This window comes from Aulonocara sp. 'chitande type north' Nkhata Bay, linkage group LG3 (assembly GCF_057382095.1).
Source record: "Aulonocara sp. 'chitande type north' Nkhata Bay isolate Kocher_YH1m ecotype deep benthic linkage group LG3, A_spYH_male_GT1.1, whole genome shotgun sequence".
In the NCBI taxonomy this organism is placed as follows: Eukaryota; Metazoa; Chordata; class Actinopteri; order Cichliformes; family Cichlidae; genus Aulonocara; species Aulonocara sp. 'chitande type north' Nkhata Bay.
Window position 1 is genome coordinate 67,704,534 of NC_141346.1, and position 18,519 is coordinate 67,723,052.

The 18,519-nt window shown below is 43.0% G+C and overlaps 1 pseudogene across 1 annotated transcript; it reads right to left on the reverse strand.

Moving 5' to 3' along the window:
• Nucleotides 1-339: 339 nt before the first annotated feature.
• Nucleotides 340-15,245, reverse strand: LOC147336733 (protein NLRC3-like; annotated as a pseudogene). The gene is made up of 6 exons (XR_015128369.1): nucleotides 15,193-15,245; nucleotides 12,991-13,092; nucleotides 5,913-6,154; nucleotides 4,024-5,796; nucleotides 2,330-2,448; nucleotides 340-588 (listed from the first exon to the last, which is right to left on the reverse strand). The product of XR_015128369.1 is annotated as a protein NLRC3-like (transcript).
• Nucleotides 15,246-18,519: the final 3,274 nt, after the last annotated feature.

The window sequence follows — 18,519 nt, forward strand, 5'->3', positions numbered from 1 at the left end:
ATATGGATATGTGCTGATAAATGATCAGAATTATAATATTTCCCACTGTCTGCTGTGTGCCGTGACCTTTGACCTGCTAAAGACAGTCAGCTGTGGATTATTCATTGTTGTGTCTGATACTTAGGACTGTGAGGAAGAACACTACACAGTTAATCAGGGTCCCCTCTCTCTGAATCAGGAAAGGTGGGCAGGCCGCGTGTGGGCCGCGGGCCATAGGCTGAGTCTCACTGTTTGAAATGTGAACATTGTTCTGCTGCAGTCAATGGACTAAACCAGAGAAGAAGAAAACAAACTTTACCATGAAGATCCTCAGTGTGGATCAGTATAATATCAGCCTGATGTCTGCAGTTTAGTGTCAGCACAACTTTCACATCATATTCATCTCAGCACAACTAAAACATGCTGACTGACCTCAGAGTTTCAAGTCCACATCCTGGACTCTCCAGGAAACCACACAGATGCTTCACTCCTGAATCCTGCAGCTTGTTGTTGTAGCTCAGGTCCAGCTGTCTCAGATGGGAGGGGTTGGACTTCAGTGCTGCTGCCAGATAATCACAGCTGATCTCTGACAAACCACAGCCCCTCAATCTGTATAAAGAATGAAAGATGTAAGTTTATTAGACAAAGTGTGAGCTTGAAATCATTCAGTGTTTCATCATCTGTTCAGAGCTGAAGAAGGTTCAGAATGTAGAAGTTTAGAAAATGGAAACTCCAAACAGCTGAAGCCAACAGGAAGCAGCTTCAAACAAACACAACAAGAGAAAAAACTGAATGTTTCACATTAAAGTCGTACATTTATCATAAAAACAGGACAAAGACTTGAAAAAGTCGTTTTTTTTCCTTCCAGGAACCACAAGGCTTCACTTTTAAAGGTGAAGTGTGAAAGAAATGGACATATTTGAAGTCCAACACCTTTTTCCAGTCACATTATTAAAGCAGACAAACTACAAGCTCATTTTCATTCCAACAAGTCATCTTCTGACCTGGACTAACAACACTGGTCTCTATGTGCAGCTGGCTGTGAGACCAGTGCTCAGGGAGCGTCTACAAAGTGCAACACTGAAAGAACATCACACACTCATTTGCTTCCATCATCCAACCTAAAGAGGAAACAGAGATGCCTCCCCTTCAAAGTAAAAGCTGCTCCTTTTGGACACAGTATCAAAGAAAGTCTACAGTATAACATAGAAAAGACAGAACAAAGTTTTGGTTGTTTTTAAATTGTGCAGAAATGAAACTACACTAAGCTCAATTATGTGACAGACATTTCATCCCATGTCAGTTTGGCCTCATCCTGGGCCGGATTATCCAGCACACACTCTGACCACAGGCCCAGGGGCCACGCACAGCTGGGCTCCATCCAAGAGACAGGAAACAAACCAACACAATAATAAAAAGCACCATGTGATCTTCTTACATCTTCAAGACAAACAGTAAAAACATGAGCATATTTGTTTCCTGATAAAATGATGTGACAGGTAGAACAGAGTAAAGTGGTGGTGTTACAGCCTTTCTCCCCTCTGCTGCCGAGGCTGTTAGTCTCTCCCAAACTCAGCTACAGGACTTCCAAATGAATGAAAGCAGCAGAAGTGGCTTTACAAATGAAAGAGGAAGAGGAGAAGAAGAGGAGAGGGAGGCCACCCTGACCATCACTCCAGCTGAAAACATCACACTTCCATTAAAGTTGGTGAGGAAATGTTGAGCAGGATGAGCTGCTGGCTAATCTGGAGGCTGTAGCAGCAGCTCACAGTCACAGTGGATTTCCACTCATGAAAAAGCTCTGGCTGCTTCATTTCTCATCTCATATCAGAGACTTTAATGCTTCACTGAAGCTGTACTGTGATGCTTCCATATCCCAGTGAGGCCTCCATAATGATTTCAGCTGTTCTGTACACACACTGTGTGCCCTGTATGGCTCAAAGTCTCTGCAGCCTGTTTTTATCTGCTATCATCAGATCTTCATCATCCTCATTCACATCCCTCACACACTCTACAGCCTCATCAGCACTGACTTCATCTTCACTGACTGATGGAGCACAACATGAACCTGTGGAGGCTGAAACACTGTCCTGTCAAACATCTCCCCGTCACCACTCCACTTCTGTCAGCCTTTAAATGAACCCTGCTCAAGTCTGTCACTTCTGTTTGGAGCCAAAAGGAAAAACTGTTGTTCAGTCGTTTGGAAAGACAACATTTCTGAAAGCACTCAAACTTCTTCACATTTGTCTTCAGACACATCCTGAACATTTAGGAACTGAAGAAAGTTTCAAACATCAATCAAAGACCTGAAATATAGAAAAACTACAACAGCTGCAGTCAGTGAACTCACCTCAGAGTCTCCAGTCGACAGTTTGGACTCTCCAGTCCAGCACACAGAAGCTTCACTGCTGAATCCTGGAGGTCATTATTTCTACTCATGACCAGCTCCGTCAGATGGGAGGGGTTGGACTTCAAAGCTGAGGCCACAACTTCACAGTGAGACTCTGAGAGTCCACACTGAGTCAGTCTGTGATGATAGAAAATATAAAATGTGTTATTATAAAAGCAGAAAATCTGCATTATAAACACAGACTGAATGTATATGAAGACAAAACAGAGTGAGGTCATAATGTGATGAATCTGCTCTTCACATCTGTGCTTCAGCTCCTCTTACTGTGTTTGACATGACACAACGATTGAGTCTCTCTCAGACCTGCAGACTTTTAATGAGAATCTTTGTTTGGCTTTAATCTGCAGATGAAGGAGGAAGATGGTGTCACATTTAGGCTTCCATAATGTCCACAGTCTGTCACTGAGATCTGATCCAGAGTCAGAGTGAAGACACACATTTGGACTGTTTCCTGTTTTGACTCCAGAACATTTTGAATGAGTTCAGCTCAGTGAAGAGTTCCAGCTGGAAAGATGATCTCTGTTTGCTACCTGCTGTCAGGTACGACTGTTCACGTCCACACGCAGGAAAAACCTGCTGACTGTTACCAAACGGAGCAGAAATCTCATCACTGGACAATAATGATGAATGAACTCAGAGCTGCTGATATCAGATCTGATTTCAGGGGAACTAAACACAGAAATGATTAGCTCATTTGAGCTTTCTGAGCCATTATCTGCTGGTGTGTCGCTAGTTGGCAGAAAATGATTTGTATTCCTGTTCAGGGCTTCAGTGTTTATGAGTCCAGATCCAGGTGACAGCAAGTCAAAATGATGTTACCTGTCTGTGTCCAGCAGCAGCCTGTATTCACTTTGAATATTGTTATAACCTGACATGGATCAGTTTGGCTTTGATTGGTTTGTAAATGTCACTGTTTCCATTGGACCTGAGTGACGTACAAAGACAGAGAGGGAGAGAAAGGAGAGAGAGGATGGAGACAGCAAAGAGAGAGCAAACACAAACAGGTGAGAGTGGACAGGTGACCAAGGTCAGCAACCAATCAGAGAGCTTCTGTTTGACCCACAGTCACTGATGATGACTGCACATAACCAAGCAGTGTGTTACTCTGATATCAAATATGGATCCTGCTCTTATAATAATGATCATCAGATGATATTATTGTGTTATTTTGTAGCTGAATACGATGTTTGTGTGATTATCAGTGAAAGAAGCAGTGAGGAGGATGGAGAGAGAGAGAGGACAGAGGGTGAAGTTAGAAACACTAAAAGGATTTTTCATGGATTTCATGGATGATTTGATGATTTCCAGCAGGACACTTAAACATGTCAGTGGACGTCCTAAAGAACATATTCACTGATATGAAACATGTCATTGAACAGGATTAATATCAGTGGAAACATGGCGGAAACAGCTGTGACTGCATGGATGTGACACACTTCAAATCTGTTCTCCACTCTTGGATTTGGGATCCATGGAGCTGCTGCTGAGTCTGTACAATAAAGGAATGGTGTGGAAGGTTGCAGCGTACGGACACAAACACTTTGTGCTTACAATCTGATTTTATTTTCAACATTAAACTATTAACCTACACTGATCAATGATGTTAATGATCACATCTGGACTCACCCAGCCTTTCTGCAGTTCCTCACAGCTGGAATCAGTCTCTGTCGTCCCCGCTCTGATGTTTTGTACTTCTGCAGGTCCAACTCATCCAGAACCTCCTCTGACATCTGCAGCATGAAGGCCAGAGCTGAGCACTGGATCTCAGAGAGTTCCTTCTCTGACTTCAGGAACTCTTGGATCTCCTGAAATAATGAGAGGTCGTTCATCTCCATCAGACAGTGGAAGATGTTGATGCTTCTGTCAGGAGAGACTTCATCACTGTTCATCTCCTTCAGGTTGTTGATGACTCTCTGGATGGTTCCTGGACTGATCTCTGTCTGACCCAGCAGACCTACTAAGAGTCTCTGGTTGGACTCCAGACAGAGGCCATGAAGGAAGCGAACAAACAGGTCCAGGTGGCCATTTTTACTCTGGAGGGATTTCTCCATGGCTCGTTTAAGGAAATCATCCATAGAGGACTCGTTGTACTTTTTTTCCCAAAAAGTTCTTCAGCACCTTTGTCTTCCTGCTGGTGTGACAGTGGAACATGTAGACTGCAGCCAGAAACTCCTGAACACTCAGATGAACAAAGCAGTAGACTGGTTTCTGGAAGATCACACACTCTCTTTTGAAGATCTCTGTACAAACTCCTGAGTACACAGATGCCTCTGTCACATCCAGACCACACTGCTCCAGGTCTTCTTGGTAGAACATGATGTTTCCTTTCTCCAGATGTTCAAACGCCAGCCTCCCCAGCTTCAGAAGAACTTCCCTGTCAGCCTCCGTCAGCTCCTGTGGACTCGTCTCACGTCCCTCATGGTACTTGTTCTTCTTCCTCTTTGTCTGAACCAGCAGGAAGTGTGAGTACATGTCAGTCAGGGTCTTGGGCAGCTCTCCTCTCTGCTCTGTAGTCAACATGTGCTCCAGAACTGTAGCAGTGATCCAGCAGAAGACTGGGATACTACACATGATGTGGAGGCTCCTGGATGTCTTCATGTGGGAGATGATTCTGCTGGACAGCTCTTCATCACTGAATCTCCTCCTGAAGTACTCCTCCTTCTGGGCGTCAGTGAAGCCTCGTACTTCTGTTAGCCTGTCAACACATGTAGGAGGGATCTGATTGGCTGCTGCGGGTCGGGAAGTTATCCAGACGAGAGCCGAGGGAAGCAGATTCCCCTGGATGAGGTTTGTCAGCAGCTGGCTGACTGATGACTTCTGTGTGACATCAGACAGCAGCTTCCTGTTGGTGAAATCCAATGAAAGTCTGCTTTCATCCAGGCCGTCAAAGATGAACAAAAGCTGAGAGACAGCCAGCTTCTCTGCTGTGACCTTCTGTAATGTTGGATGGAAAACATGGAGCAGCTCCAGAAGACTGTACTGCTCATCTCTGATCAGGTTCAGCTCCCTGAATGAAAGCAGAACCACCACACTGACATGTTGGTTCTCCAAGCCCTCTGCCCAGTCCAGAGTGAACTTCTGCACTGAGAAGGTTTTTCCAACACCAGCCACGCCGTTGGTCAGAACCACTCTGATGGGTCTCTGTTGGTCAGGTAAGGCTTTAAAGATGTCCTGGCATCTGATTGGAGCGTCATGGAGGGCGTCCATCTTGGAAGCTGTCTCCAGCTGCCTCACCTCATGTTGGGTATGAACCTCTTCACTCTGTCCCTCTGTGATGTAGAGCTCAGTGTAGATGGTGTTGAGGAGGGTTCTACTTCCTGTTTCATCACTTCCTTCAGTCACACGTTCACATCTCCTCCTCAGACTGATCTTGTGTTCATCTAAAACCTCCTGCAGACCAACATCTGCTGAAAGAAAGAAAAACAATGAGACTAAAGAGAAAGAAAACTCTTCAATGTCTGAACAACACAAGAAGTCCAGTTTTCAGAAATGAGTCCATCAGTAGACAGATGTTCAGTCTTACTTTGTACACAGCTGCTCTGACTGGCTGTCTGCAGTCCAGCTCTGCTTCTGGATCTTTCTCCACACTGGGGACAGGAGGAGTCTCCTGATGAAGCAGACTGGTCCCAGTATGAGGAGATGCACTGTCTGCAGAACCAGTGTCCACAGCTGGTAGAGACTGGATCCTTCAGGACGTCCTGACACAAAGCACAGGAGGACAGCTGCTCCTCCTCACAAACACCACTCCTCTTCCTCCTCCTCTCTCTGTGAACACATTTCTTTATCACTAAAAACATTTACTGTCAGTGAAAAACATCCAGATTTGACCAAACTGCAGTTCCTCACAGTTCCTTTGATTTCATCAACACTAATGAGCTGCTCTTCCTGTCTGCCTGTCTCATTAAACACTGAGTGATGAATACAAACTCAACACTTCCTGCAGACTTCCTGACTTCACAATAAAAGCTTTCCATCAGAGAGACAGTTATGACTTTCACTGTTTTACAGCTGCTGTGTGCAGCTTATCTGTGTCAGTTCACTCTGAAGCAGCTTAGAAGTGTCTGTGTAGAGCCGTGGTCTGACACACAGAGACTTCTGATTTTCTCTATTTAAACAAACATGATGAAGATGAGCAGGTTTCTCTTCTAGTATAAACTCTGTGTCTCTCTGGCTGGCTCATGATGGCTTTTCAGGTTTTATGTTTTGCTCTCTCCTGCTATGGTTTTGCCTGCCTGGGTGGAGCTTGTAATGGCCTCTCGCTCTTGGTCCACACAGCTATGATGATTACACCACCTGTTGCTGACTCACCTGGGCTTACCGGTAACCATTTAACGCTGCGGCATGAAGCAGTTTGTCGCTGGGACATTGACCCTCCTGTGTTCATGATCTCAGCTCCTTGCTAAGAAATCTCTCTCTAAATTCACCAGTTGGGTTAACTTTGTGTATACTTTTAGTAAATATTTCCCTGGACCTGGTTACAGATGCTTACAGTGGGGCAAAAAAGTATTTAGTCAGCCACCGATTGTGCAAGTTCCCCCACTTAAAATGATGACAGAGGTCAGTAATTTGCACCAGAGGTACACTTCAACTGTGAGAGACAGAATGTGAAAAAAAAATCCATGAATTCACATGGTAGGATTTGTAAAGAATTTATTCGTAAATCAGGGTGGATAATAAGTATTTGGTCAATAACAAAAATACAACTCAATACTTTGTAACATAACCTTTGTTGGCAATAACAGAGGTCAAACGTTTACTATAGGTCTTTACCAGGTTTGCACACACAGTAGCTGGTATTTTGGCCCATTCCTCCATGCAGATCTTCTCGAGAGCAGTGATGTTTTGGGGCTGTCGCCGAGCAACACGGACTTTCAACTCCCGCCACAGATTTTCTATGGGGTTGAGGTCTGGAGACTGGCTAGGCCACTCCAGGACTTTCAAATGCTTCTTACGGAGCCACTCCTTTGTTGCCCGGGCGGTGTGTTTTGGATCATTGTCATGTTGGAAGACCCAGCCTCGTTTCATCTTCAAAGTTCTCACTGATGGAAGGAGGTTTTGGCTCAAAATCTCACAATACATGGCCCCATTCATTCTGTCCTTAACACGGATCAGTCGTCCTGTCCCCTTGGCAGAAAAACAGCCCCATAGCATGATGTTTCCACCCCCATGCTTCACAGTAGGTATGGTGTTCTTGGGATGCAACTCAGTATTCTTCGTCCTCCAAACATGACGAGTTGAGTTTATACCAAAAAGTTCTACTTTGGTTTCATCTGACCACATGACATTCTCCCAATCCTCTGCTGTATCATCCATGTGCTCTCTGGCAGACTTCAGACGGGCCTGGACATGCACTGGCTTCAGCAGCGGAACACGTCTGGCACTGCGGGATTTGATTCCCTGCCGTTGTAGTGTGTTACTGATGGTGACCTTTGTTACTTTGGTCCCAGCTCTCTGCAGGTCATTCACCAGGTCCCCCCGTGTGGTTCTGGGATCTTTGCTCACCGTTCTCATGGTCATTTTGACCCCACGGGATGAGATCTTGCGTGGAGCAACAGATCGTGGGAGATTATCAGTGGTCTTGTATGTCTTCCATTTTCTGATGATTGCTCCCACAGTTGATTTTTTCACACCAAGCTGCTTGCCTATTGTAGATTCACTCTTCCCAGTCTGGTGCAGGTCTACAATACTTTTCCTGGTGTCCTTCGAGAGCTCTTTGGTCTTGGCCATGGCGGAGTTTGGAGTCTGACTGATTGAGGCTGTGGACAGGTGTCTTTTATACAGATGATGAGTTCAAACAGGTGCCATTCATACAGGTAACGAGTGGGGGACAGAAAAGCGTCTTACAGAAGATGTTACAGGTCTGTGAGAGCCAGAGATTTTCCATGTTTGAGGTGACCAAATACTTATTTTCCACCCTAATTTACGAATAAATTCTTTACAAATCCTACCATGTGAATTCATGGATTTTTTTTTCACATTCTGTCTCTCACAGTTGAAGTGTACCTCTGGTGCAAATTACTGACCTCTGTCATCATTTTAAGTGGGGGAACTTGCACAATCGGTGGCTGACTAAATACTTTTTTGCCCCACTGTACCTGTGACTCCCGTGTGTGGCTGTGTGAGTGCAGAGCAGGACAAGAGTGACTGAAGAGGTGTGAGTGTGGACTCCCTTCCCTCTTTTCCCTGGAGCCCTGGACCCCCTCCCCAACTCACTGTACATATATAGAGCACTGTGGTTCACCTCTTTGGTAAATAAACTGTCATCTTTTTGTTTGTCAGAACTCAGTCTGTGCTTGAGTTCCTCTGTTAGCCATGACATTTTGTTGGTTCTCTCTCTTCAGGTCCCTGTAAGTGTTTGATCTAAAACATTAAATTTATTCTGCTTTGATTGTTTTGTGTGCTGAGCGACATTGTTGCATGATCCACTTTTTCTTATCACTCAAATATCCTGATACTTTCAGAAAGTTGGAGAGCTCTCCTGGCTTGCTTAGTCTTTGCTCTGTACTGCAGTACTTGCATTGGTTTCACTGGACAAGTCTGCATGTGAATCTACAACTGATCTGACATTGTGGCACAAACACAGTAAACAAACACTACGAGCACCTTGTTTCATGTGCAGTGGCTTTCTTCTCATTCTGTTACTGAACACTGTATGAAAAGCCTCTCACTGCCAGCATCCTTCCAGCCCCACGACAACAAGACCAACTCACATCTTCACAACACCAAGAATTTTTCCCCTTTTCTTTGGAGAAACTGAGAAGCCAATAGGATTGTAGCTCAAACTTGCCCACAGTCCTGCTTCATCACTGCTCACTCCTACCTGTGTTGGTGCTCAGTGGACAGTCATTAGGGTTGCCAACTCCCTGAAAAATAAATAAGGGACACCTCGTGGCCAGGGCCGGGCAACTTAGTTGTCTTCACCCTTCCCAGTGTGGTAGCTCTTTTTTGTGTGTGTGAAATTATTTTTTAACCATTTGACTTGAATTTGATTTAAGCAGATGCATATTCTTTGTGATATGACCATATAGGAAACAAATGATCATTTAGCCATTTATTTTTAGCTCAAAATGACAACATTAACACAGTAAAACAGGTCTCTTTCTTAAACAGAAGCCTGTCATGCTTAACTTTTGAGAATATAAGTAAATCTTTCTTTAAAAGAACTCTGTCCTGCTTAACTTAAATTAATAGAAAACAATAGAAAGAAAAATATTCTTGTAACTGTGCACATTTAGTGCATTTAGTACAATTGGCTTCAGTTGAGGTATTATTTCAGCTTTTCTAAAGCCAATCAGCTGCTCCTGTTTGTAAACCCGCTTGTTCCCATGATTACGCATCATAACTCATCATCATTATTCATCTATGTATTACTTTTATGTATTAGTCATCTATTTGTTGTAATCATCTATCCTTGCAGTTGTTTATTACACAAAATAAATTATATTATCACACTTCTGGCCACATAGCGCTGATATTCACTGCACATGCCCATTTTAACCTTAACCAGAGGGTTTAAAAAACAACCCAGTGTTTACATACCATATCTGCTTCTGCCGTGGCCTGGTGGACAAGAAATTGGTTAAGGGTTCCTCGAGCTTTCACGCCCCTTCTTCATGTGCCCACCATTAGAAGCATGCCTATGGAAAAAGTGCGCTGGCACACAGTGCAGTGCGCTTTATAGGTGTTATGGTGACCTTTTCCAGCCAGGTGTTTCCCTTTTCCCATTCCTCCCTGTGCTTTTGCAGCCTTTTTTCTTTCTCTGAGCGAACAAACATTGCTGCTCTAATGCTGGGCTCACACTGTGCGATTTTTGGCCCATTTTGAGACGATTTTTGAGTCGTGCGACCGATTTGGTGATCGGCCTAATTTTGGCCTTCATCGTGCATCGTGTAGTATACGTGGGGTAACGAGAAGCGATTAACACCTGAGCAGCTCCCGATCATCAATCGCTCGTGAGCCGCTCACACGGCTCACGCGCAAACACGTAAACGTCGGTGAAAAAGACGGAGCAGCACGGCTGTGCAGCGTGTGATCTGGACACAAGCGATGGAGGCACAACTTGTAGAACTTTGGAAAGCTCATCCGAGCCTTTTCGATGTGGCATCACAAAATTATCACGACCACAACAACCGTGAAAATAGTTGAATTTACACTGCTGCTCATTCACAGCTGCCTGATCAATGTTTTTCATTAGCAAGTTAGCAAAGTTGATGGTGGTGGTGTGTCTGTGTGAGTGAAAGACAGAGAGAGCGACAGATTTTCTGTTATAACCTTCATGTTATGGAGGCACAGTGTGAGCACTCAGGTCGCATCAGAGCATCGGGCGGTATAGTGTGAGACCTGCATCGTGACCTACCAACTTCTAACCCCTGCGAGTCAATCGTGCAATTTGAGCAGGAGCTGAATAACGTGACTGAAAAAATCGCACAGTGTCTGCCCAGCTTTAGGTGTACTGTCGTCCGAGACTTGCAGTGTCGGCGTTTGTTTCCCTGTTGGCCATGCTTCTTGTTGTGGTCATCTGTTGTCTTCCGGTATTTTCTCCGCAAGCGACCTTTCCTCGACCAATGAGATGAGCGGTAATCTGAATTGTCATACTCGAATTGTCATAAGTGTGCTGTCAGCTCATTGGTCACAAAGCAGGAGAGGGGCTGGGAATTATGTTTTCCAACAAAGCGTTAATTCCATTAACATTTATAGACTACTTTTGATTCTCACTGTATTACGGGACAAAGTGCGTCCCTTATTAGCTCAATACGGGACGTGTGCTTTTGTTTCTAAATACGGGACGATTCCGTTTTTTAAGGGACGGTTGGCAACCCTAACAGTCATAGCCTGCTGCTAGCATGAATGCTAAACGTACTGCTGTGGATGATCAGCAGAAAAACATGTGGTCAGTTTGACTGTTTGTTGTATTTAAAGTGTTTTTCTCAGTTCGTCTGTATTCAAAGTGCATTCGGGGCTTTAGCTGACAGCTCTTTGTGCTAACAAACTAAACTCTCTTAGTTTAAGCCAGCAGACTTTACCAAACACAAAGCCTGCTGCTGCCTCCATGGGTTAGCTTGTGTGACTGGTGTTTACAGCAATGAAATCTAAATCACACTAATGTGTCCTCCAAGGTGTTTGGTGGGAGCACTGAGTGAAACATAAGAGCTCTGGTTAAGCCTCATCAGCTGCATGGCTGTCCACCCTAGTCCAGGCTTTAACTCAAATCTCTGATTGGCTTTCTAACAATTACCTTGTTAGAACAAGACAGAGACCATGATCATAGCTCCTCCTGATCTATATTCTAAAATCAGTCAAGTTGTTGCCCCTTTCGGTTCTTCTGCTAAGCCAAATATTCGAAATCTTGGAATAATATTTGACTCTTCTTTGGGCCTTGACTCACATGTAAAGTCTCTGTCTCGTTCCTGTTTCTTTCATTTAAGGAATATTTCTAAACTGCGACATATGGTCTCCTTAGCTGAACTGGAAAAAACTGTCCATGCATTTGTGTCATCGCGTTTAGATTATTGTAATTCCCTGTTTACCAGCTTGGATAAATCATCTCTTTCTCGCCTCCAAGCTGTACAAAACGCAGCAGCCAGACTACTAACTCGCTCTACCCAGCGAGCTCACATCACTCCTATTTTATGTTCTTTACATTGGCTCCCAATAGATTTTAGAATTCTTTTTAAATGATTGTTTTAACGTACAGAGCACTAAATGGCCCCAGATTATTTATCCAAGCTTCTCACTAAATACACTGATGCTCGCTGTCTCCGCTCACAGACTCAGAGTTTGTTGGTTGCTCCCAGAACACGTCTGAAGACGAAAGGGGGCGGAGCCTTTCAGTCTGTGGCACCAAGGCTGTGGAACAGTCTACCTCTACAACTACGTTTGGTTGACTCTGTGGAATCCTTTAAAAAACAGTTAAAAACTTTACTGTTTAAACAAGCTTTCTGTTGACCAATGCTGTTTACATTTTTATATTTTTCATTTACATTTAAACTCTATATTGTGTATATTGTGCATTTTGCTATTTATCGTACTGTTTATTTTAATCTCTGTGTGCAGCACTTTGAGACTACCTGTCTATGAAAAGCGCTTAATAAATAAACTTCACTTACTTACTTACTAAAATAACAAACAGGGCTGTGAGAGCAACTGAAGTGATAAAAATACTGTTTGAAGATAAAAAACACTTTGATGTTCTCTCGTCACCTAACAAAGTCCAAACCCTGTGAACTATTTTAGCTTTAATAATTGTGGATTCAGGTATCCTGAACCCATCTTTGGACATGTGTAATTAAATATTTTAAAACTCCATCAGAGACTCCTGATGTGGCTGTTTGGAGAAGGAAAAGAGGGACAAAGTGGAGCGTCGAGCTGAGGCTTCATTCACTGCAAACCTACAGTTATGTTTTCTTATTTCTGCTGTTTGCATGTTCACAGCTGAAATAAAGCTGCCTCTTTGACTTCATCCTGTTGTGTTTGGGTCCAATCCTGCCTGCCACACAGCGCTACAGGACAAAGTCTAATATTTTTTACCTTTTTAATGAATCTTTGGTCATATTTATCCAGGAAAACACAAACATGTAAAGGAGTCATCACAGGTCTCTGACCTCGTTGGTCCAGGTTCAGCACTGAAGTCTGGAGGGTAATGTTTGGACCAGTCACTCCTCACAGACAGACAGCTGGATCCTGCAGACTGTGACCTCTGACCTCTGCAGACACAAACATGTTTTATTCAATGATCAATTCTCTGATAAAGTGATTGAAGCAGCTGTGATCACACAGACTGCAGATAATGCAGCTGTTTCCTGTCAGTAACAGTCCTCTTAGATTAGAGTTCAGCTTTTTACAGGAAAACAAATGTCCCTGAATGCAACAGTGAGACACAGTCTGCCTGTGTGGCTGTGATAGCTGCCGTTAGGAGCGCTCATGTGTTTGCAGTTAGACGAGGAGATGTTACCATCATGGACACGTTAACAAATCCTGCAGCATCACGTGGCACAAACACTTTGTGTTCCTGTCATCTGCAAGCAACAGGAAGTTCATTAATAAAGGCGGGATGGAGACGCGACTGTGATGGTTCTCCTTCATCCAGCTGTTACACACATCTGGGCTCACACGACGAGCCTTTGTCTAATACAGCAGCTGCTCTCTGAACACTTTTCTGAAGAGGAGCTGCACAAACCTTTGTTTGCTTTCTAGAGCAGCGTATCAAAGTCAAACTACCCACTGCTAGCAGCTGTTTCTATCATAGTTTAGGATCCAGATGTGTGAGCTCTAAATTTACACCTCTGATTAAAATACATAGTTAAAAACAGCCAATTGAGTCCAAATGTGTCTTAAACCAGATAAACTGACAGTTACAGCTGAGCCTGTGTGTCCTTGGAGACACTGCTCTGCTACAGAGATGCATTTTAGAAACCAGGAAACATCAAAATCATTTAAATCAGAGAGTTCTTGTTACTAACAGCTCACCTCTCTGCAGCAGAGACTTTAAACTCAATGATAAAATCTTACGCCTAAATTAACTTTACTGTTAACGAGTTTTCATGTTTCTGTAATCCACCAGTGTGCTCATGCTTTTTTAAGTGAAAACATATTTTTAATGATCAAATATAATTATTTTTGTTATTTGTGGATTTTAAATGTCCTTGACAGAGACAGATGATAATCATTATCCTGCACTGTGGTCTCAGGTTTGGTCGAGCTAGCACAAAGAATGGCTATGTTGAACTTCCTCCTGGGATCCACACTAAGAAGTGAGTCCAACATTAGCAGGGTCTCTTTCCTTTATCTGGATTCACTTTAGCATTCACAGTCACGTGAAGCTTGTTATTAACTCGATAAGTCAACCCAGGGTTTCAGCTGAGCGCTCACATGAAACACATGGTGTTGGCAGCATCTGATCAATCATATTCATGGAGACGTGTATCAGCAACAGAGCAGCTGAGTTTGCAGAAGGAAGTCAAACTAAACCACAGGAACAATATGAGGAGATTACACACATAATAAAATACAAGCAGTAACACAGCTGCTGCAGACAAATTAGTCGTGTGATTGTGTGTGAGAGGAGAAGGACTGTAAAGGAGTTTGGTGTTAAAAGCTCTGTATGAATGTGGGAGACTTTGAAGGGCTTTAAAAAGGCCAATATAAAATAAAAGGCAGCAAAATTGCTGAGTGTGAAAGTCACCAGACTTATCAGACCTCTGTGATTAAGACCTGTAAGAACACCTATTTGTACTTGTTGGCATTATATCAAACACACACGTATATTAAGCCTTTGTTTGAACTCTGGTTGAATTTGTTACTTTCAGACTGTGAAACATCACAGAGGCTGCAGCTGCAGATCTTTTATTCACCTGGAAATTTACTTTAAATGTTAGATGGAAAATGTATTGCTCAGTTTAACCAAAGTAAGAACAAGAATCCATAAACCTTCATAAAGACAAACATCTCCCAGAACATTGAGCTGCTGAAGTGTCACTGAAGGGAAAAACTATTTGTCCTCCTCCATCCAGCAACACCTGAAACACCTGAGTGGAAGCTCCTCCCTACACTGTGTTTGAAGCAAAGCACAAAGGAGACACCTGCTGGAGCAGCTGGAGTCCTACAGACACTCAGCCTCTTCACTACACAAACACCTCCTACAACATCCACTCTTTCCACTCTGACTGCTGTGTTTGTGGAAACACTCCAACACACACCGCTTCACATACCAACATAGAAATGTGTGAAAAAGAGCTGAGCTGATATTAAACATGAGGATTTATTCAAAAATACAGAGTCAGGAACAACATCTAGACACACATTACCTCTCAGCAGCAGAAGAACAGCCTTTAAAGTGTTCACCAACATCCTTCGACATGTTGCTCTTTATGGAAACACAGCTGGGTTCAGGTCCAGGAGATTCTGGCCTCTTATTGATCCTAAAAGAAAAACAATAAATGTAACAGCTTCATGAGACAGGAAGGAAAAACTGGAAATATTAAATTAAAGACATGATGAACAATCTCATAAAAATAATGTACTTACTCTTTGTCACATAACAGTCTTTTCTTAAAGTTTACACGAATATCCTTTGACTCGTTGCTCTTTAAGGAAACACAGCTGGGTTCAGGTCCAGGCTCTGGATTAGTTTCAGGGTTATGTCCAGCTGAGCCTGGTACGCCCCACAGCTCTGGGCTTTAAAACAACACACACAGAGGTATGAGTGTGAATAATGATGGAGCAGTGATGTGAGTGCTGAGCTGTGACATGGAGAAGAGTCATGGACAGTTAGAGATGGTCATCTCACCTCTGAGCTTTGGTCTGGCTCTCATGTTCCCCACACAGAGTGCTTTTAGAGGGAGGGACTCCCTCCTCTCTGTCCTCACACTGATCCATGCTGCTGAAAACATCCAGATGAACAGAATCAACTTTTTGGGGATTTACTGGATGATTGAGCATCAAGACACTTTTTAATATTTTACTCATTTCTGAAGCTTTTTACCAACTTTGTTCAAATTGGTCTGCTGTCATTTTATTGTTGACAAAAAGAGATTTTGAGTTTGAGTGTTGACGTTTCCATGTGGGACTGTTGCTGCAACACCAGGATGTTACTACAGAATACACTTTATATTGTGAGCACTTGGATGTTAGTCCAGTGGTCCTAAACTGACACACCTGCACCTGGATTCATTCTGACCAGATTTTAGCCCAACAGTGTTTCATACTTAATACATCAGACACAAACTCTGCAGCTGTCATTGTGTGCAGTGTGTGTGCAGTGTGTGTGCAGCGGGACACTGTGTCCTATGTGTCCTCTGGAGTTCCCTGTATTAAGCACGTAAACCTGTGACACAAAAATCACCAAACTCGGACGACCACAGACTGTTTTCCTTCCTAGTGATGAAGGAAAACGCTGGGCTGGCATGCAAAGGGGCATTTATTCCCTTCAAGGACCTGAAGCTTCATAAAGAACCCCTCCAATAGCCAAACCCACCTGTTCTCTGATTGGATTGTTAAATTTGTGATTGACATGACATTGGCCAATCAGATGAAAGGAAGAAAAATAGGGATGTACTTGTAACTTGAAACTTGAGTGCAGAGTTTCACACGCATTGCTTGGCTAAGTCCACACACAAATTCTTTTTCCACCTACAAATCCTGATTTACAAGTACAAAATATTTATGACAATTTGAGCCCATACAGCCACAGACTGATGGAGGCAGGAGAAGCTGCCTACAGACATCAGTCAGTGGATCCACAGTAACATCGAGTTCAGCTGCTGATCATCAACTGTTTCTGTCTCGTTCCCAGACTCTGATCTCACATAAAACGAAGCAGATTTATGCTGAAACTAAGCTGCACACAGCTGATGTCAGCCAGGAAAACAGTACAGACTGCTAACGTTACCTTAACTTCGAGACGATCAACTGCGCCACAACATTCCACACTGGCTGCAGCCACTGTGGAATGTGGAGCGCCACAGTAACCGGAATCACGTGACCTCCACAGTAACCGGAAACACGTAACTTCAGTTAAATCGACTTTGACAGCGAAAACTAAATTGCGTTTTTGTTACTATTGATGCTGCTGAGAAATAAAAATGGTTTTAAGTGGGGTTTTTTAACACTCTGGGTTTGTTCATAAAAATTCCCCTAAATTGTTCGTGGCCAAAAGTGACACTTGCTGTTTCGCTGATTTATTTATTTTTTTTTACAGTACATCGTGTTGTGCGTTCTGATTGCTGTAGACCATTGTCAATCAATCTAATCCAGTGTCTCCTGTACAGGAGCGGTCCCTAATAGGCCCACGGACCGGTCCGTGAGTCTTTTGGTACCGTTCCGCGAGAGTTGATCCTCCGGTGTGAAATGTATGGTTGTAGTTGTGTGTCTTATTTTGAAAGAACTATTTACGCGTTACCATAGCGACCAGAGAGCATTAAAAAGCAGAGAGGAGGATGTCACTGTCATTGTTGTTGGCGCACAGCTCAAGTCACGTTTATTATTATATTTACAAAATACCACAGTTTATTTTTTTTATTCTTTTGTTGTATTTATCCGCGACACCTTAAAGGTCGTTCCCTGAAAATATTGTCTGACATTAAAGTGGTCTGTGGTGCAAAAAGGTTGGGGACTCCTGCTGTACAGTACAGAATGCGTTTAGCTTGTCGAATTTACATAAATCTTCGATCACTAGCAGTGTAACTCTGAAGTGCTGCACTGTATGTTTGTAAGTTTTCTCCCAAACAAACACAACAATGCCGACGAAACGTTTTGCACCCTCAAATGCACCTTTAGGTTTCATTCCATGATACTGGACTTATGTTTCTACGAAGGTTTGAACTCTAAGAGTGTTTAACATGATAGTGATTTATTGATTCTAACCCTAAATCTATCTAGTAATGTCTGCACATATTTTCAGTACTGATTTTAAAGTGTTTTAATCCTTCTGTCACTCAGGGAACCCAATAAGGATTCAAATACTTCAAAAGTCAACCAATGACATTGATGTGTAAGACTATTTAATAATTATTTATTTTTTATATTTCATTTATTCATTCATTCTTTGCACTGTGATTTAACCCATCTTTGTGTAAAGCAGGGGTGTCAAACTCCAGGCCTTGAGAGCCAGCGTCCTGAAGCTTTTAAATGTATCTCTGCTGCAACACACCTGAATAAAATTATTAGGTCATTAGCATGACTCTACCCTACTCAAGTAAATTTAAATAAATGTAAGTACATACCACCAGGTAGCTCCACTCGTACCCAGTGTAACGGGAAGTGAGAGGGTTAGGTTTTGGCACTTTGAATGTTCAGTTGTGTGATGCAGCGATTAACGTTTGAGTAAAATATTGGGCTCCCTTGTGTCTTCCCTACATTCCTCCACAATGTACGTTTTTGCAAAAATGTACTTCTAGAAGTACTTTTATTGCACGATGTTCATTCACTCATGCGCTGCTGCAACATGAATCAAATGGCTGAACTGCCACCTTGGCGTGCAGTCAAGTTCTACAGTCTGCTAATGATCTAATAATAAGTATTAATATTCCTCACTCACCTTACTAAATGTTTGTGAACACAGCCAGAAACATTTGCATCACAAACACAGACTAGTATTTATTAGCAGAAGCTTTTGGGTGGTTGCTCTCAAACCT